This window comes from Camelus dromedarius, chromosome 10 (genome assembly GCF_036321535.1).
Source record: "Camelus dromedarius isolate mCamDro1 chromosome 10, mCamDro1.pat, whole genome shotgun sequence".
NCBI classification, from domain to species: Eukaryota; Metazoa; Chordata; class Mammalia; order Artiodactyla; family Camelidae; genus Camelus; species Camelus dromedarius.
In genome coordinates this window covers 35,769,235-35,788,501 of record NC_087445.1, presented here as the reverse complement: position 1 = coordinate 35,788,501, position 19,267 = coordinate 35,769,235, and the positions used below count along the sequence as shown (strand labels likewise).

At 41.5% G+C, this 19,267-nt stretch overlaps 1 protein-coding gene and 1 long non-coding RNA gene across 5 annotated transcripts in view; one reads left to right on the top strand and one right to left on the bottom strand.

The window, feature by feature from the left end:
• The window catches only part of TJP2 (tight junction protein 2), a 111,118-nt gene extending 103,150 nt beyond the window's left edge, over positions 1-7,968 (bottom strand). The window contains exons 1-2 of one of the 3 annotated variants that reach the window (XM_064490253.1): positions 7,570-7,968; positions 5,917-6,045 (exon numbers count right to left, since the gene is read on the bottom strand). The gene's annotated coding sequence lies outside the window, so the exon portion shown is untranslated. Of the gene's footprint in view, positions 1-5,916; positions 6,046-6,507; positions 6,674-7,433; positions 7,452-7,569 lie in introns of those variants that run through there. The other 2 variants (XM_064490254.1, XM_031449824.2) reach the window with 2 other exon arrangements.
• The window catches only part of LOC135322265 (uncharacterized), a 132,170-nt gene continuing 119,757 nt past the window's right edge, over positions 6,855-19,267 (top strand). For both annotated transcript variants that reach the window (XR_010382683.1, XR_010382682.1), the window contains exon 1: positions 6,855-7,111. This is a non-coding gene — a long non-coding RNA (uncharacterized LOC135322265). The remainder of the gene's footprint in view (positions 7,112-19,267) is intronic.

Here is a 19,267-nt window from a genome sequence, read left to right as displayed (position 1 = left end):
AGCAGGACTGAAAAATACTTCCTGTCTAGTACTGATCATTAACCAGAGGAACTGCACACCCAGGGCCCACAGGGGCCAGGCAGGAATGTAAAATTGTGCAAATGGTTGAGTGGAATGGAGGTGAGTCGAATGCAGGCGGCGGCCACTCAGCTTCTGAACCCCCTAGCAAGTCACAGGCGGAGCTGGGCATAGACCACACCCACTGATCCTAAACTCTCTCCCTCTGCTGATGACAGGTGCCCCCAGGTAGTAACACAGAACACCTCGGGGCAGGCTGTGGCCTTGTTCCAAAGCCCAAGAGAAATGCTTTACATCCTCAGAGATGAAGAGGATTCCTTTCAAGTAAAATATGAAATAAAATTAGGAGATGTTTGTTTAAGTCTGAGACACTGCAAGGAGGGTGGGACACAGCTCAACTTCACAGGACCCAACAGCAGTGGGCCACTGCCCTCCTTGGATTTCTTTTCTGTAGCAGAACTTTCTGACCTTCACAACACAGATTGTTGGCACCCACCTCAGAATCGGCTTATGCCAAATTATGCTAAGGAGACTAGACACCCGGTGGCACAGATTTTTAAGCCATTATGCTGAGCAGGCAAAGGCGTGAAGGGAGGAAGACAAACTTGAAGGCCACTACTTGCATGAAGGGCTCCTGCTCTGGCTTACAAAGCTCCCAGGTTCTAGGCTGACTATGATTAACAGTAACAGGCAAGAGGGAAAGGGGCCAGTCATGACTCCAGGACTGGCCGGAAGGACTTAAAGGGGCCCCTAATCTTGTGAAGGAAAGTTCACACTTGGCCCCATGGCCCCCAGCAGCACATCCCACTACCTGGTAATGCTGGCCTTCCTGGGAGTGGTGGAAAGGCGTGTCCTCACTCCCCTGTTTACATGGAGTTAGGGGGCCTCACTTGCCTTTGCCTCCTCAGAACCTTCTGCCCACCCCTCTCCCATCCCAGAGGTTTCTCTTCCAGCCACCCTCTCCCCGTACGTCTCGGATCCCAGCACCTGTCTATGCCCTGCCTCAGTCACATCCACTTCCCTAGCTCCACCAAGGTCCTGTATGCACAGGATGCCTGAGCCCTCCTCTGGCCTCTTCTTTTCCCTGACTCTTGCTCCAGTCCCACACTTCCCAGTGCCTCCAATCCACTGGTTCTCAAAATGTGGTTCCCAGACCAGCAGCATCAGCATCACCTGTACACTTATGAGAGATGCAGATTCTCAGGCCCCACCACAGATCAACCGAAAAAGAAACCAAACTCAAGGGGTCAGCAGTGCGTGTTTTAACAAGCCTCCAGGTGATCCAGATACAGCCCACTGCGTGAGGACCACACACTCCACTTGCTTTTTCCAAATGCCAATACGTATTTTAAAAATTCATGATTGCCTTGTAACTGGAGAACATGAAGACGATTCTCCGCATAGCTAGAGAGAAAGAACACTGCCATGCAGCTCGGGAAAGAAAGAATGGAAATGTGCAAACTCATGGCAAAATGTTTATCAGTCCACCCTCCTATTGGAAATACATAAAGATAAAATCAAGGTACCCTAATAAAATATATAAACTATTTATTAATATGATTTATAAACTATATTACTGTATATTTTAATAAGTAGAATGAATAGATGCTAACCAACACAATAGCAAAAAATGTTAGTTCAGGTGTTTAAAATATCAGCCATCAGCACAAGTGCCTTCTTTAGTGTGTTATTAACATCTGAGAGGCACATGATTTTTTAGTGGGCAATAAATCAGCATATAGAATAACAGATCTTTGCCTACCTTCATGAATCTATGCATTAATTCTTATTTGCAGGGGGTGGTGGTGGTAATCAGATTTCTTTGTTTTTATTGGAGGTACTGGGGACTGAACCCAGGACCTCATGCACGCCAGGCATGCACTCTACCACTGAGCTATACCCTGCCCTCCCATGCATTAATTCTTCACTCAAATCCTTTGGAACAGCAGGTACTACATGTACTAGGCCCTAAGGCAAGTAAAAAGATGAGCCAAAACTGGAATACATTTTAAAATAGCAAAGGGCTCAATTTACATTCTCAGTATTCTTCTAAATCATTGAAACTAGAGAATCTATTCAAAACTGATTTTCCTCTTGCTCTCACTAATTCTCCTTTGGAAAAGGATTTTTTAAAAGCCCAGAAAGAATGGTTTAATAAATAAGCTCATGAAAAGATGTTCAACATCGTTAGCCATCAGAGAAGTGTGAATCAAAACTGCTTCACAGCAACTAGGATGGCTAAAATAAAGACGACTGATGAGGATGTGGAGAAATACAAACTCTCACACATTGCCGATGGGATTGTAAACTGGTGCAGCCACCTTGGAAAACACTCTGGCAGTTCCTGAAAACGTTAAATATAGGGTTTACATTTGTTTTCCACTTATAAGTATGTACCCAAAAGAAATGAAAACATATGTCCACATAAAAACTTGTACATGGATGTTCATAACAGCACTATTCGTAACAGGCAAAAAAGTAGAAACAATCCAGGGGGGAGGGAATAGCTCAAATAGCAGAGCACATGCTTCACATGCATGAGGTCCTGGGTTCAATCTCCAGTACTTTCTCTAAATAAATAAATAAGTAAACCTAATTACCTCCCCTACAAAGTTTAAAAAAAAAGCCTATTAGAAACAATCCAAGTGTCCATCAACAGATGGGTGGATAAACAAAATGTGGTATACACTTACAATGATAATTATTTGGCAATAATTTTACAATGTAGCTAAACCTTGAAAACATTATGCTAAATGAAAGAAGCCAGAAATCCAGGACCACGTATTGTATAATTCCATGTCCAGAATAGGCAAATCTATAGACAGAAAGTAGATTAGTGGTTGCTTAGGGTGGGGCAGGTAGGGGCTGAGAAGGTACCAGCTAAGGGGTGAAAGGGGTTCAAGAAGGGGTTCTTTTTAGGGCAATAAAATGTCCTAAAATTGACTGTGGTGGTGATTGCACAACTCTATGAATATACTCAAAACCAATGAACTGTACACTTCATAGGTGAATTGTATGGCATGTGAATTATCAATAAAATCGCTTTTTTTTTTTAAATGGCCTACAGTTAGAGGAGAATTACAAACAAACTCAGTTAACTAAAAAGTGTTGGGCACCTTGAATGTGTGGCTTCTTCTGTCTCCTTTGCATTGCAAATTCCTCCCAAATAAAGATAAGAGGTTTCTGTGATCATTTTACAGCTTACAAGCACTTTTATAAATAAGGTTCTTTTGAGTCCTTACTATAATCATAGAGGGAGATAATTATTCCCCTAATTTTATATTTGGGGACATGGCAGCTCCGAGTTTATGAGGTTTACTCCCACTCAGTCAGCTGGTCAGGCTAAGTGTCGGTTATTCTGCACCTGAATCTTGTGCCCTTTCTTCCACACTGTGCAGCGTCTTGCGGTGCTGCGTAGATACCATACACGGAGCTGGTACTGCTGACTGATCGCAATAAGAATGCCCATGACTTGATTTTTCTGGGAGCTGGACTAGCTATGCTAATGCTGCATTTAAACCAAGTATAATCTACCGATCACTCATCAGAGGTCTTGTGGTACCATGGAAAGAACCCTTTGCTTTTGGAATTTATTTCTGTTTTGGCTCATCTTTTTATTTGCTTCAAGGCCTAAAGCATGTGGTGCCTGATGTTCCAAGAGATCTGAACGAAGAATTAATCAATACATAGATTCTTGGAAGTGAAGGAGAGTTAGTAGGCAGAGGATTATTATTTTACATGGAAGGACCATGGAAAGAACCACAGTCTACAGTAGGAAGACCTAGGTTGGCTTCAGTTTTCTCATCTGTAAAATGAGAAAAAAAGAAATAGCTCTCTCGAGGTCATTGTAAGAATTTAATGAGAACATACTACGAAAATACCTGATTCAAAATAGGCACTCAACAAATGCTTATTGTTGCTGAACCAAATAGTCTAATGCCTTGATCTCTCTTAGAGAGACAAGTGGGTTCTCCTAGACATTCAGAATTCTAAACCTCAGATCTCAAGAATGAGACCAACATCAAAAGGTGATGCTGGTCTTCAACATCAAACCTGAAACAATGACCACCTAATTTTAAGGAAGAAGTCATTATTAATTTTATTTCTTGTTTAATATAAAATTGCATTGTCTTGTACTTTCAGATTAATTTTTCAGTATCTTAGTTTGCATGTGTGTGTGTTTACTCCAGCGACTCCCAACCTAATTATACATTGGGATCACCCAAGGAATTGCTAAACCTACAGATTCCAATGCAGAGAGTCTCAGTAGGTCTGAAGCAGTTGGAGAGCTTCCATTTTTACTAAACTCCCCAAGTGATTCTCCAGGCATCACTGAATTACTGATAAATTCTTTCAGTAAACACTTTCTAAGGAATTTTTTCTCTTGGGTGGATTACAACATAGCATTTGTTCACCAAATAAACACTGAATTACATTGCTGTTTCAGAAGAGAACATAGTGGAGGAGGGGAAGCCTTCTCTTTGCCTTCCTAGAGTTTTACTGAAGTAACATTCTGAAATTCTGTGAATACAAGAATCTCCTGAAAAGGGAGAATTTTCTGCCTATTTGAATGATCAAATCTTGCCTATTTGAATTATCTTCATTCATCATTTCAAAGGGACTTTTCAATCAAAGGAAGCTATAAGTTCCTTCCTATAAGTTGACAGCCTCATTGTAATGAAAGTCATAATACAAGAAAAGTAAAGCATCTTAGAGAAAAAAGAAACTGGGAAAATTGTGAAGGATCTGCCACTGTTCAGCTATTTATTAAATCTTCCCACTATCTCTGATCACTTATGAATTCTGAACCACATTCTTGATCTATAACAATGACTTTGTTAGATCATGAATGAAACCATTTTTATTAGCTTGCCAATTCACATTTCTGTCCTCACTGAAAAGCAAGTCCTCAAACCACAACCTGGACAATTCTAAGCAGATGCAAGTAGATGACTTTCATTATTACAAAACTTTTCTTAATTATACAAATGTTTTTACAACTAGAAATAATGTCATCGGACCATTAGAGTCACTTAACATTAAAGCAGAAACAAAACAGTGGTATTTTAGAAAATTATTTCAAATCTTTCTGAAGTCTTGCTATGATCTCTCTCTCTCTCTCTCTCTCTCTCTCTATATATATATATATATGCCAAGCAACAACTCTTTGTCTTAAGGTTTATTCCAACTACTTTCAAAAAGTTTGAGTCAGTTTAAAAAAAAACCTAAACCTGATGTAAACAGGACGTCTAAAATAAAGCCAGTTAAAAGAAGTGCTGAGATAGATTTTACCAGGCATCTACACTCATTTAATTAGTGAAGTTTGAGCCCTGGGGAGCTCCATTTCTTTCCAATCAATTCTCTATTAAAAGAAAGCACATGCACTGTAAGAACCTGGAGTGGGGTTGGGGAGTAGCTCAGTGGTAGAGCATGTGCTTAGCATGCATGAGGTCCTGGGTTCAGTCCCAGTTTTTACTGAAGAAAAAAAAAATGAAGAGGAGAAAAAAAGAACCTGTAGTTACCAGGTCACCAGGCCACTGACCCAGGAATTTCCAAGTGTTTACTCAAATTCTACGAACATGATTTTACTTTACTTCCCAATTCAACCTTTTCTGTACCCTACAAAAAAAAAAAAAAATGTCATTAACAGTATCCAGAAGCTCTGGGGCTGGAAAGAGAGGGGAATAGGGTCTCATTTAATAGGTACAGAGATTCTGTTTGGGATGATGAAAAAGTTCTGGAAAAGGACAGTGGTGACGGTTGCACAACATTGTAAAAGTACTTAATGCTACTGAATCGTTTACTTAAAAATGGTCAAAAAATGGCAAAGTTTATGTTACGTGTATTTTATTATAATAACAATAAAAGGATATAAGTCTCTAGAAACAAAACACTTACAGGCCAGTGTGCTAGCCACAGGTCCAAGTCTTCCTCAGGGAGCTTACCACCCTGGGATGGAAGGGCTGCGATCCAGGGGGCCGTGGTGTGTTCCTCCGGGTCTGGTGAGGTGAAGGTTCAAACGTCGGGCTGTCAGGTATGTGGGGAAACATAGTGTAAATCACTTCTTTAAACTGGACAAGAAACTCACCCCAACATACCCTATGCCAGTGCTTCTCAAAATGTCAATCTGCAAAGACCCCCCCCTGGGGTTCTTGGTTCAGCAGGTTTGCCTGGGCCCTGAGAGCCTGTATATTTAACAGGCCCCAGGTGAAGCCGCTGTTGCTGGTCCGTGGGTTTTACTCGAAGCAGCAAGGCTCCAGAGCGCTTCAAAGACAGTTACCCTGTCAACCTAAGAAGCCTCTAGAACCACGGTCTCCTCACCAGGAAACACAGAGGGCTGATCACACCTTTCAAGAGAACTGGCTAAGGACTTAGCTGCCATCCACCGTTTGTAAACATGCGTTGAGCAACTTGGACTAGCAGGCCCGGCTGAAAGGGGGCCTCCCAAGCGTTCCCACCCACCTCCGGGACGCGGAAACAGCCACCCACCTAAAGGATAGTTAACAGAGAGCCAGTTTCGCAGAAAACCCTCATGCAGACTTCAAAATAGTCTTGAAAATACTCTTCTCAAGCTCGAAGAATGCCTGGAATTCAGTGGCCTTTATCCAACAGAAAGATGTCCAACTCAGTTTTGACTGAGTTCCCTACAGAAGAACCTTGCGATGCAGCCCGCGAAGACTGACAACGCCCAGCACGTTAACAAGCTCGGCCCCTCCCTTACAAATGGGTCCGAAAGTGGGGAGGAAAAAAAAAAGTTCTGGAACGTCGCCGCGCTGAGAGCACAGACCCCCGCTCTCGGGCTGCGCGCGCGGACGAGCACCTGCAGGCTCGTCCGCGCGCCCAGGTGAGCGGAGTTCTCAGGCTCCCGGGCCGAGGTCCCGCGGGAAGCAGCTCGCGCAGCCCCCACGCACTCTTAATTACCCAGAGCCCCCCTCGGCCGCGCAAATCCAGGACGCCAGCTCCTGTCCGCTCCAGACACTGCGAGCGCTGACGGCGCCAACAGAAACTCAGAGGCCCTTTTAATCTGGTTAAAGAGAAGCTCAGCAGAAAGTGAAACAGTTCCCACCCCTGGAGGGAGAAGGCTCCAGGCCAGGTAGGAAAAAGAAAGTGGCTCTCAGACACCTGTAGCTGCCCCACTAGCGCGCTCGCACTCACTTCCAGACGCTTCCCCAAGGGAAACCCTGTGACGCGCTGTTATACCCTGAGGGGATGGGGAGGTAAGCGTCAGTTAAGCATCCCCAGAAAGGAAAAAAAAGAATCACTGCCCAATAAAGTACGCCCCAAATCCACGGGGTGGTGGGGAGGCATCAACTCGAATTTCCTCGCGCTGCCCCCCACCTCCGCCCCAACGACGGATTCAGGGAGCAAAGCGTCGCGCCACACCCCGCAAAGCCCTCCCCCGCCAAAGTCGCGACCTGAGGAAGGTGTCCCGGCGCCGCCCGAGCGCGGCTGCTGTGCCTGGGGCGGCTCTTCTCCAGCCTCGCGGCGGGCAGCGCCCCGGACGCCCGCGGGCGCCTGGTGGCCGGGAGGGAGAGGGAGGAGGGTACTCGCCTGGAGGCCGGTGGCGGCCGCAGTCGGTGGAGTCGGGCGCAGGGCGAGGACGGCTCTGGCGGGCGCTTGGGTGCCTCTGACCCGGCGCGGGTTGCTGGGTGGGTGTCCCCCGCGCTCCTGGAGCGCGTCGCCGGCGGCGCCTCACGGAGCTGGAGTGCTGGAGGCGGCCCCGGGAATGGGCGGGGGCGAGTGGCCTCGGCCGCTGCTCCTGTGTATTATTGTGACTCAAGCTATTTCCTGTTTGGGGTTTGGGAGAAAGAAAAAAAAAAAAAACCGAGGATGTGGGCAGGGGGATTGGGGCGGCAGTGAGCCAGAGAGCTGCGGCCTGGAGGGGACGAGAGTGGGCAGCAGCTGTCGCCTACCTCCTTTGAGCCCCCGAGAGTGCTAAGCGCGCGCGAACCCCGCTAGAGAAACGGAGCTTATTGCGGCGCTACTTTGGGGGTATCGGGAAGGACCTAGTGGGGCTCACACACGCCACCCAGCGGTGGGGCAAGGGCTGCGGCCGCAGGGACCGCCTTGTCACTTGAGCCCGCGCGCCGGCTCCCCTGCCTCCTTCCTTCTCTACAAAACTGCCGCTGAGCGTTCTTCTCGCCCAAGGGCGAGCGGAATTTGCTGTGCTGCTTTCTTTATTCGCGCCCAGGTCGGCTTGTCGATCCTCTCCAGGGAGGTGGGCAAGGAAGGGGTCAGATTGGTTACCCTTTCAAAGACAATGGGAGGATGGTTGTGGGCCGTTGAGGGTGTCTGATTGGTGTTGGGGGTCTTTGTTTTTGTGGGGGTGGGATAGGAAAGCAGGTTAATTATTTTGGTGGAAAGTTAACTTTTATGATCAGCTTCCGTTCCCCTCCTCCACCAACCTCACCCTTAGCCGGGGATCACAGGGTCTGAGACTCCAATCCGGAAATACCGGTTCTTCCCGCTGGGACAATAGGTGAGGGCGGGAGCGTTGACCCGAGAGCCGGCTTAGTCACAACGGGGATCCTTGCTCAGCTGGAAAGGCAGAATCGTCCTAGTACCTCAGTCTGCAACTGGCAAGCAGGTGTTCCTTCCATTTAGTCCTGTTTAAAATTCTGGGAAGGTTATGAGGACTTACTGTTTGTTTAATGGGTGCAGAGTGTCGATCTGGGATGATGAAAAAGTTGTAGAGATGGATAAAGCTGTTGGTTGCACAACAATGTGAGTGTACTTAATGCCACTGAATTGCATGCTTAAAAATAGTTAAAATGATCAATTTTAGGTTATGTGTATAACCCCCAAAAAATCCTGGGAAGGTCACGCCCTTATTCATTCAAGATAGCTTTGCGTATGATTGCCAAGCCCTCCTCTCCTCCCTGCACAAACCTTTGCCAGAAGTGGTGGAATGAATAAAACTCAAGTTCATTTAGTTTAGACTTCTGGGGGTACTTATCAAGAAGTTATTCCAAGAAGTGGGTAGACTGAACCTAGAGGACAGTATCCTTTTTAAAAAGATGAACAGTAGTTTGTCTGAAGCATAAAGTGTTAGCAAGATAAATAAAGGTGTATATGGTATCTTACTCTTTATCTAAGAAAGCAGGAATACATAATACATTTGCTTATTTTTTAATGGAAAAATAAATTATTAAATAAAATGGTTACCTATTGGAGAGAGATGGAACAAGATGAAAAGTATGAGTGTAGAAACTAGACTTCTCTGTCTTACTTTGTGTATTTGACTTTGGAATGATGTAAATTTTACATAATTATGAAAAAATTAAATCAGAAATTTAAAAAGCAAAAGCAAAATGCAGCAAACGAATGTCGGTATCAAGTTGGTGTCTTAACCATGTATAGGGGAATTTTGTCAGGTGACTTTAAAGCACACTTCTTTGACTCTGCATCCCTTAGGAATATACCCTGAGGATAAAGAGAATGTTAAAAACAAAAACCTATAAACTACTTCTCAGTAATCATAATATTAGTAGTAAGTAATTTATGTTAATATTCTTAATCAATATTTTTCAGTTTAAAAGCGATCAACGTAAGAGTTAAGCAATATTAAATTGGAATGGGAATTATTTAGAATTCACAATATATTTTTCTTTAAAAAAAAAAATTCCAAGTCTATTTACTCAAAATGTCCACCAAACAGTGACCAACGTGGTAGGAATAAGTACTCTTAGATCCGAGGTTGTGGTCTCTACCATTTTTCCCTAAAAGGAATTATTCCTACTTGAAAAAGTGATTGATTTTAGGTTAGGGGCAAGAAGTATCCAAAATAAGAACTTGTCAATTCAGAAAATAAGGAAGCTATCAAAAACTAAAGGTTCACACGAAATGAAATTGGGAGCCAACTTGTATGTAGAAGCACCCACTGACCAAAGTGGGCTAAATTTGAGCATCAGTAAGAAAAATAACTGCAATGAATTGAGACATATCAGATATGTACATATCCATGAATCATAATGATACTTAAAAAAACACAATTGGTTAACGTTTCTGTTGCAATAGAACTAATTCACTATTTTGAAAGCTGGTAAATTACAAGAGAAAGAATTATACGTTTTACCTGCCTCTTCTGTACCACTTCAGATCTTCTTTGCCTCACTTGTCTCTTATTCAGGCCACTGCTGCAGCAACAAGTTCTAGGTGGGCTCTGTCCAGCTTCATGCAGAAACAACCCAAAATAACATCATCTCCTACCTCCTACCCTAGTGCTGTTTTGTTAATGTCAGTTTGGGGATTTATGGAAACTATCTAGGTGCCTATGCATATACCACCCTGAAGAGTGGATGAGTTAATGTTTCATGGTCTAACCTTTGACCAGTAGAGGATAGAAACTGATAAAGATTTCTTCTTGCCCCAGGATGAACTATCCTGGGACTCAGTTTGTATTGAGCGAGACTCAGTCTATATGTCTTCTTAGAAATCAAGTCCCAGAGAATCAACCAGTCAGGTGCTTGAAGCTGTAGCCTTGCTGGGTGAGGCGCCCATGAACTGGCTCTTTCAGCTTTCCCACTCCTCACTTATTTCCCTAGGACTGTACCTTCAATAAAGCACGTGTCTCAAGACTCTGCTTCCTGGGAAACCCAGGCTAACAAATGTACAAGCAGTGTGTCAGGATAACTAAATAGTTGATGAGGAAATTATTTTAGCAAATAAGGAAAGACAAAATTTGAATATCAGCATTTTCCAAGACCCTAATAAAATAACGGATAAAGGCAGCGATCCTTGATGGCCACTAATAACACAAAAAAAGATCACCAGATATTATGTGCAATCTGATAGAAATACACAACATTGTGAATGACACGTTCTTGCCAAAAAAGAGCAAACCTGAATCTGATCAAGCTTCTAGATCCAACTAGTTTATAGGAACTACGGAAACAGAGGAATATGTTAATACTACTAGAGAGCATGATCAACAAAACCCAGAATGTGAGAAACCCAAAAAAACAAATGACCCAGTCTCCTCAAAGAGTAGCGAGGCATTAAAAGTGATGGGGGAAGAAACTTATAGATTAAAAGACTTAAGTGATATTGATGAAATACAACATGTGTTTCTTGTTTGGGTCCCAATTCAAACCAACCAACCACTAAAACATGATGAGATATTTGGGGACACCTGATAGTCCCTAAGTTGGGAAAAATTTAGGAAAAAATTTTAAATATTTTAATCATGCATCACTGATCAAATCAACGATATCGAGTTGGTGTTGCTACTACATATGTTTGAGTGGCATATTTCTTTTATATATATGTATATGTATGCATGTGCATACAAAATAAAACATCTGTTTAATTTCTTTTTGTATCTGAAATGAACATTTCAGAGAAGAAGACTTGGAATTTGGATTTTCTTTGAATGTGTTCAGGTAGGAAGGACTCTGGCTGGCACAGCTGGTAGCTGGCGTTTGTTTTTCCCCACCCCCTCGTTTCATTCTGAGGACAGGCTGTATGTATGCCTTTGTCTGTGATTTCCTGTAATCAGCAAAAGGGCATTTTCAGTAACTAAGAAATACTTCCACTCTGAAGACTAAACATTGCAAAATCTGCTCTTAGAAATAAAGAGACACCTCCATGGGTCACAGGGGCTGTACTCTGAAAAACGGGGCAAGAACTCTGGGTTCTCACTTGGAGCTCAGCAGAGGTTCCCTTTCTGCCACTGGCCCCAAGGCAGTCCCGTAGAAACCATCTTGCCTTTCCGGGAGACAAAGCCCTATTCTGCCTCTTGTGACAGGGAGCTCTTGTTTTCTGTGTCCTGAGGTTCTGAAATCAATACTGTGCTTTACCTGCAGGCTGGACAGACAGGATCGGGAAGGCGTCAAATCACAGTCTAAAGTGGGCCACTTGCCTTGATAAGACAGGTGTTTTCTTTACAGGCAACTGGTGCACCATTGAGCCCCAGAAAGAGCCTTGTTTCTAGTCTTGACTTTGCTACCTTCTGCCTGTGTGATTCTGAGTTTTCCATTTTTTTCCTGATTGTATTCAGAAATAATTCACATACATCACTGCATAAGTTTAAGGCATACAGCATGACGTTTGATTCACACATACTGTGAAATGATTGCCACAATGCATTCAGCTAATATCCATTATCTCACACAGATACAATAAAAGGAAAACAAACAAAAAAAAACCCCTGTGATGAGAACTCTTAGTAGTTACCCTTCTAACAACTTTGCTGTATATCATACAGCAGTGTTAGCTGTAGTTATCATGTTGTACATTACATCCCTCATAGTTATTTAGCTTATAATTTTTATCTTATGATTATGTAACTGGAAGTTTACCTTTTGACCACCTTCCTCCAATTCCCTACCCCTCACCCCTTTGTGAGTTTATATTTAACTTCCCTGCATCTCAACTTCAGTCTCCTCACTCTTTGACCCAGCAACTCCATTTCTAGGTATCTACCCTTTCCTTGCAAATACTTAACACACATATTTGAAGGCAGTATAGTTAAGAATGCTTATTCCTGTGTGTTGGAGTAGCAAAAATTTAAGATTAGGTGTCACTAAAAAAATGGCTGGATAAATAATGGTACATCTGGACAGTGTGCTAAATGTATTTTGGTGCCTTTCAGGATGGTTTTTTTGTATGGACTCTTCAGAGGCTTGCTTTGGTTCCAAAATGAATATTCAATTAATTAAAGTTACAAATTCCAAACCCTAGTTGTTCTTTAGGGTTTAACTTTACACTTTCTATTTTTCTATTTTGTAAGTTTAGCTTCTGTTTTCACTTACAAGATCTTATTATGTAATTTTGATATATACAAAATAATACAAGTAACTTGGGAGCATATGATAAAGTGAATACATGAATCCAACCCCACTATTAATCAACAGAATATTACCAGTGCTTTTGATGATGTGACGTGCTTCTAGGTCCTAACCCCCACCCTTCTCCATCCATTTCAAGGTAGTCACTATCCTAAATTATGCATTCATAATTTTTTTTTTTACCAAGACATGTCCATCTTCCTAAACAATATATTGTTTGGATTCATTAGTTTTTGAGCTTTATAAGAATAGAATGTATGTAGTCTTCTGCAACCAGCTCTTTTCACTGCAAATTATATTTCTAAGATTTCTTCTGGTTGTTGAGTATAGCTATATTTCATCCAATTTTATTTCTGTATAATATTCCATTTCTATATTTGATATAAAAAATTTCCTTTGCGTGAAAAGATGCCCATCCTCTAGACTGATGATTCGTTTCTTTGTGAACTTTGAGGAAAGAATTTCAGACCATTGTATGATCAGAATTTGTAGACAAGAGTGATTCTTCTTTTTACCCGTCAAGGAAATATATGCATCATCCCATGTCTTGGGGGGTATTGTCTAAATGTATTTGAAGTTGCCGTCATAGCTACCAGAGAAATGCATCTGGGTGAAATGCACTAAACCTCATTTGTGCTTATGCTAATTACTCCATAATTTCACGAAGAGGTGGCCTTCTAACCCACATCCCTAGGTTACTAATTCTTCTATTCAGAAGTCTGCACCTTCTACCCCAGTCAGTCACTTGAGATTTTATATTTCCTTGGCTCTTACAGTTTGTAAATGTCTTTTCTCCCTAATTCTTAAGACCTTGGGATTTAATGAATCCTGCTTTTTTTCATATACAGCTCAACTTAGAACCACACAACTCTAGCAGAGATTAAAATAATAGCCAATTAAAGTGGTAACAATTGTTGAATCTAGTGGAGTGTATGCGTGTATTCACTGTCCTAGTCTTTCCACTATTTTGTAAGTTTGAAATTTTTCCTGTATAAAAATTGAGGGAGAGGGATTGAATTGAATTCTGGATGGCTTTCTTGGCTTTGATTTGAGTGTCACATCACAACTTTTTAAGCTATTTCTGCTGACCGACTCAGAGGAATGTTCTCCATTCGTTAAAGGCAGTGAACGAATCTGAATGAACCAAAATGCAAAGTTCGTCAAGACACATTGCTTAAAAAAAAAAAAAAAGAAAAAGGCAAGTGGCAGGACAATACACATGTTATGAACCTATTTATGCAATAGATGCATGCACATCTATATGCAAATGAAGAGGAAAAGGGCTGGAAGGTTGCTCAGCATCTTGGCAACGGTGGTTAACCGGAGAAGTGAGTGGGAGAGGCCGTGATTTAGGGGGAAGAGGGAATCATGGTGAAGACAGACCTGTACTTTTGAGGTACTGTTTTGAATTTAATTAAAAGCAAAAGTAAAATGAATGCATGAGGTGGACTAGAAGATCTGCCAGGTGTTGTTGGCTGGCAGTTGCAGTGATCCTAGTAGGATGGAACGTGTCTGTCTGGAGGGGGACTTGGTGGGAGATCATGGTCATGGGGCCTTGGTGCTGGGTGAAGAGTGAATGTGGCCAGTTGCAGCTCCCAGAAACAAGCAGGCCATGATTGCATACATCAAGGGGCTGCTAAGTACTCCTTCCACACTCCTCACCCTGGCCTCATCTCTAGCCACACCTGAGAGCACGGTTGCTCCTGTGCCAGGTCCCTCCTCCCAGGGGCCACAGCAGACAGCAGCCCCACCTTCTCCCTGAGCAGAAGAGAAATGGGACAGGTAAACACCCTGCGATGTGTAGCTGTCAGTCACGGTGTTGAGCAGAGAGACTAGAGCCATGCTCAGCAATCACCAGGTTAAAGGTTACTTCCATCCCCTTTAACACCCTTCATGGTCCACTTTACTTTGGACTTAAGTCATTCAATTTATAACTTTCTATTTCAAGTCAGGGATTACCTCCAGATTCATTGTTCCTATGGCCAAAGCTTTGGAAAGTTTTTCTAAGAAAATTTCAGTTCAAATAAGTGGCACGCTGCCAGTGTTCTGGCACTCAACAATGCTAGTTATTTGGACTTTGACAAACAGCTCATAAAGATATAGTACTTTGTGTTAATCACTTGTTAGTCCAAAGATCACTCTAGCTTTAGTTAAGCCTCTGGTGAATATTAATTTTAAATATGCATGAAAAGCATACTTTCCCTGGTGCTGGGATTTCCAGGGAGAAAGTTAGAGATGGAAATATATATAAATATAGATAGAGATAAACCCATTGAACAACTTAATAGAAAAACAAGGATATGATTACTTACAGTGTCTCATGTAAAAATCATCTTTCTTACTATGATGCTTAAAAAGCTCCAGACAATAAAATAATAGTTCTGTAATAATTATAACTGGTATCTACATGCATTGGTCAATCATAGAAGTTAGAGGCTGAGAGACAGTTGAATTGCATGTGGGCTTATTATGGGTAATAGCGAGGGTATTAGGGACATGACCAAACAATGAGCTAACATTTTAATAAGTATTTCTTTGGGATGCCTGTGAGACTAAACTGAGGTTATGTAAGAATGTTAATTGATTAAGGGATTCTTCAGCTTAAGTCAATAGCAACAATTTAAAAACATAACAAAACCTGCACAGGTGAGGGTGTGGTGACACTGCTACATTGCTACTGCCTTTGCAAACTGCTCCAGCTGTTTTTAAAGTGTTTTCAGAAAATGCAAAAAGACTTGTAAAAAATCATTAACCCTGTGATTTTACCCTAGGGCTGCTATCTTTAGATAAGTAGTACAAATGCAGAGAAAAGTATATGCACAAAACTTTTCATCTACACATTATTCATAAGAGAAAAAGATTGACAAAATGGAAATACCCAATAATTAGGGGAAAGTTAAATAAATTAAAGCATATCCACTAAAAGAAATTTTATGTGGATATATATATACATATATATGTATGAGGAGTATGAGGCAGTATTTATTCAGTCAACAAATATTTACTGAGCCAGCTTTACTGCGTTAAGCACAAATGATGCAGTGATAAACAAAAAGTGAAGATGGTTTTGTCTTCATGGAGCTTGTGGGCTAACAATACTCAGTGTAAATGACAGTACACAAAATTCACATGCTATGATTACCCCAATGCAAAAATGAAATGCGTAGGCAAAAGGATAGGAACGAAATAAGCCAAAAAGGCAAACTTTGTGTTTTATTTGGGGTAGTGATAACACAGATGATTTTTCTTCCCCCTTCATCATTGTACAGATTGTATTAGGTATTTTTTAATTTAAAATACTGTAAAATATTGTGAGATGTACAGAAACCTGAAGGAATACCATTGTTAGCGGAAAAAAGCAGAATAAGAAGTAGTAGTATGGAATAACTGCAGCTCTGCATGCAGATGAACAGGGATTGAAAACAATTTTGCAAAAAGGAAAAGTATTAGGAAAAGCAAGAGGAGCTGAGCTAACTCATTTTTCTTTTTAACAAGTGCAGTGTTAATGATGTTGCTTCAAGTCGTGTAACTGTGTTCTATTTAAAAAAATTATTTTGTGGGGAGAAGGTAATTCGGTTTATTTATTTATTTTTTGATAGAGGTACTAGGGATTGGACCCAGGACCCCCTGCATGCTGAATAGGCATTCTACCACTGAGCTATACCCTCCCTCCACAATGTGTACTTTCAAAATGAGACTTGGAGGAGTATCCTCCTCTGCCAGTCCAAGAACTCTGGAGAGAGGCACATACTACAGGAGAAAGAGCATTGGGCATTGGAGTCCCACAGACCTGGGCCTACATCCCCGTGTGGTCACTTTCCAGGTGTGTGACGGAGGTAGCTCATTGGACCTACCTGAACCTGTTTTCCTTTTTAAAAATAGGGAAAATATTACCTGCTTCATAGACTGTTGTTTGAGTTAGAATTTTTATGTCTATATATGCAGAGAAAAAACTCTAGAGGATATTGTAACAGAATCTCAACCACAGTGGCCAAACAAGGTAGGCTTTTATTTTATTTCACATCACAAAATATCTGGAGGCAGACAGTCCAGAGTAGGTCCAGTACCTCTAAGATTTAAAGAGGGGATGAGAAAACAACAACACGGAACAGGCTTTTTCCATTCTTTCTGTTCTGCCATCTTTGCCTCTGTTTTTGATCCTTAAAAGTCCAAGATGTTTCCTCCACCTTCATGCATCTAGGGTATAGTGTAGGCCAAAGCCCACGCCAGCTGAATATGCCTCTAAGCTTTCCAGTAAACTTTTCTACTTACAACGCATTAGTCAAAGTTGGATCCTAAGGCTATTCCAAGTTCCACACTCACATTTACCTGCACACACATACTCTATAGTTTCTAAACTCTTTCTCAGATAAAGCTTACACCTGGCACAGTGACCCATAATACATGCTCAAGAAATAATACGTCTTGAGTTGAAAAATTAAATTGTCTCCTCATCAAGCTGTGATTTCCTATATGAATAATAAGTCCAAAGTAAAATATTAATTTCTTGACTTCATATGAGTCAAGGCTCCTGTCAAGAAATTTCTATATGTTCCTTTGCTAATAAAAACCCACAGTGAGGAACAGACAGAAAGCTACTCACCTGGTTTCCAAGCCATCCTAAGACCCACATTGTCCAGGCTGTTTTGCCTCCGGTTTGCTAATCGGAAACTCAGGAGACAGAAGCCAGAGGCCATCCAGCGTGTGGCCTGTTTGAAGAGCATGGTCCAGGCTCACGCTCAGGGATGTAGCAGCCACAAGTGCCATGTTAACCTTCCAGGAGAGGAAATATGTCCTGAGTATAGGGCTGGCAATTATTAGGCAGCCATGTCTGCAAGAAAGTGTATCTAGAACTGAATAGTCACTAAAATGAAGAGCTGAGTTAATTATCCTTACCTATGGTTCTCAAGGCAACAACCCCCTTAGGATCTTAGGTAATAAGATCCTTTCAAACACACTTGGGAGATATCGGTTGTCTTGCCTGCACCTGCCTAGCTGGATATCAGTCATTGGGTTTCTGCCTTCTGGTGAGCCTGCAGATGTCCACTGGGTGCACATGTACTTGCAATGCACTTGTGTGTTTTCAGGTCCTACTGATACATACCAAATGCCACTCAACAAAGGACCTCCTATTGCAAGTGGATCCACTGTGTGTGGAAGGATGTGGTGCTGAGTAATTCCTTCCTTTCCAGACCCGTATTCTTTTTTTTTTTCTCCATTTATTAAATATTCTTTTTCATTAAGGGTTATTACAAAATAGTGAATATAGTTCCCTGTGCTATACAGAAGAAATCTGTTTTTTTATATCTAGTGGCTAACATTTACAAATCTCAAACTCCCAGATTTATCTCCTCCCAACCCCTTTCCCTGGTAACCAGAAGATTGTTTACCAAGTCTGCGAGTCTGTTTCTATTTTGTAGATAAATTCATTAGTGTCTTCTTTTTCCTTTCTTTTTTTTTTTTTAATAGACTTTATTCTTTTAGAGCAATTTCAAGTTCACAAAAGAACTGAGCAGAAAATACAGAGTTCGCACATAGCTCTCGCTACCCAAACATATATACTCCCCTACCCTCAACATCCCTCATCAGTGTGGCATATTTGGTACAATTGATGAACCAACATGGACACATTATTATCAACCAAAGTCCATAGTTTATATTAGGGTTCGCTTTTGATGTTGTACATTCTATGGGCTTTGATAAATGCACAATGACATGTAGCCACCACTGTAGTATCATACAGAATAATTTCATTGCCTTAAAAATCCCTTGTGCTCCATCTATTCATTCCTCCCTCCCTCCCTCCCTCTCCCCAAATCCCTGGAAACCATGATCTTTTTATTGTTTCTGTAGCTGTGCATTTACCAGAATTTCATTTAGTTGGAATCTTACGGTTTGTAGCCTTTTCAGACTGGCTTCTTTCATTTAGTGTGTATATATATATATACACACACACATACATATATATATATGTAATGGAATACAACTCACCCATAAAAAGAAGGATTTTTTCCATTTGCGGTCCTTCATTTACTTTTTTTTTTTTTCACTTCAAGAACCAGAATTTTATAACTGGCAGAGTTATTTCCATTACATCAAAAACAACAAAATACCTAGAAATAAAATTCACAAGGAGGTTACCTATACTCTGAAACCCGAAATGACACAAAGAAATGGAAAGATTTCTTGTGCTCTTGGATTGGAAGAATCAACGCTATCAAAATGGCCACACTTCCCAAAGCAATCCACAGATCCAGAGCAACCCCCATCAAAATACTCACGACGTTCCTCACAGAACTAGAACTATTCCAAAATTTATAAGGAACCACAAAAGACCCCGAACAGCCAAAGCAATCTTTTATAGGTCTTTTTTTTTTTTTTTTCTCTTTCTTCTTTTTGTTCTCTTTTCTTATGGTTTGATGACTAGAGAAGGTCCTTTTAACATTTGTTGTAAAGCTGGC